Here is a 1,828-nt window from a genome sequence, read left to right as displayed (position 1 = left end):
TGGCCCAAGCATGCGTATGAGCATGTGCAGTGCAGAACCGGGTCTTCAGAACAGAAGATCTTATTCAAAATTGTTGTGGTAGGAGGGTGACTCCTCTTGTAAAATAGACCTGGGTATCTGATTCCCTCTTCATTCCAGCGGAGGTTGATACAGAATTGCACCCCCACCTCTGAACCAGTGACCCTCCATTGCGGCCCGTACTCTTAACCATTGAGCCTGCATTGCACCTCCCAACTCTGAGCCAGTGAGACTGCATTGCACCTCCCTACTCTGGACCAGTGAGACTGCATTGCGCCTCCCTACTCTGAACCAGTGAGACTGCATTGCGCCTCCCTACTCTGGACCAGTGAGACTGCATTGCGCCTCCCAACTCTTAAGCAGTGAGCCCGAATTGCACCTCCCAACTCTGGACCAGTGAGACCGCATTGCGCCCCAACTCTTAACCAGTGAGCCCGAATTGCACCTCCCAACTCTGGACAAGTGAGACCGCATTGCACCCCAACTCTGGACCAGTGAGCCCGAATTGCACCTCCCAACTCTGGACCAGTGAGACTGCATTGCGCCTCCCAACTCTTAATCAGTGAGACTGCATTGTACCTCCCAACTCTGAACCAATGAGACTGCATTGCGCCTCCCAACTCTGAACCAGAGAGCCTGCACTTGTGATCAGCAGCTGTTTGCAGGAAGAACAGATGAGTAACATTAGATAATATAACTTGTTTAGCCTTAATCGAAAGGTAATTGTCATTTTATCAGTATTTCACATTAGAGATGTCAGTTTATAGTCAGCTAGTGTGCATTGGTTGATGTGGAATGGAATTGGTGAATCCTTTAATTGATGATCTTCCTTTCAAAATGTATTTATTCCATATATTTGTGACAAAGATGGCAATTTAAACTGAGAATTACTACAGGGTTACTTTACTTCCTGAAAAATACAAAACATTATTACCTTTATGTCCGTTTCTATAAATGGATGTTGTTTTCACCAAACTATTGAAACATGTTGACCTGTAATAATTCAATGAATGAATATATAACAAGTGTCTTTGAATAATTGGTCTCTTACTCTGCTGTCTGTGCACTCTTCAAAACACCCTGACAGACACTGAAGTGGTGTCTAACATGAAGGTGTTTTATTGACACCCAGGACAAGAAACGCATGCAGTACCACACAATACAGCTCGTGTTCATCATATATGCATGTACCCAGGCAGGCAATAAAAAAGCTACAACATAAATTGTTTTCAAAAGCCGCAAGGTACATCGCGCATATGGTGTCGGCGCTGTGCACTTTGTTTCTGAAAATAATTTATGTACAGTGCCACAGCGCTGTGCTTGACAAGTCCCATCTACATTCTTTTTAAATGTAGATTGTCGTCTGTGTGTGAGCTGAAAGGCTGTTAGTGCAGTACTCCCAAACCAAAGCCCCACTGCCTGCTGCTTTTTGTCCCTGCTGAGCCATCAGTTATGTATCCTTTATTTGAAGGAATAATTAGCATCATTTTCAGTTACTCAAAAGTTGCCAATTTGAAGATTTAAATAAAATTGCTTAGGAAATGTAGTAGTTAGCTAGAGGCTTCTAGTAGTATTTATCTATTAAAATGATTTATTGGCTCTGATTAATGAGATTATTAGTTCAACATGGGTCTTAATATTTAAGTAACCGAGAACTCCACTGAAATAAAAACAACAGACAGTAGGGTCACTAGGACTAGGAGTAGTCAGAGAGCTTTTTGTGTCTTGTCTTTGCGAAGTATGATAGGCTGTGTTAGGCAGTTTCTACTTTTAAAGCTCCTGAAATGACAGGATCAACAAGAAGCTTGAG

Source organism: Atractosteus spatula, chromosome 18 (assembly GCF_055471065.1).
Source record: "Atractosteus spatula isolate fAtrSpa1 chromosome 18, fAtrSpa1.hap1, whole genome shotgun sequence".
NCBI classification, from domain to species: Eukaryota; Metazoa; Chordata; class Actinopteri; order Semionotiformes; family Lepisosteidae; genus Atractosteus; species Atractosteus spatula.
Note: the sequence above shows the minus strand (reverse complement) of the source record.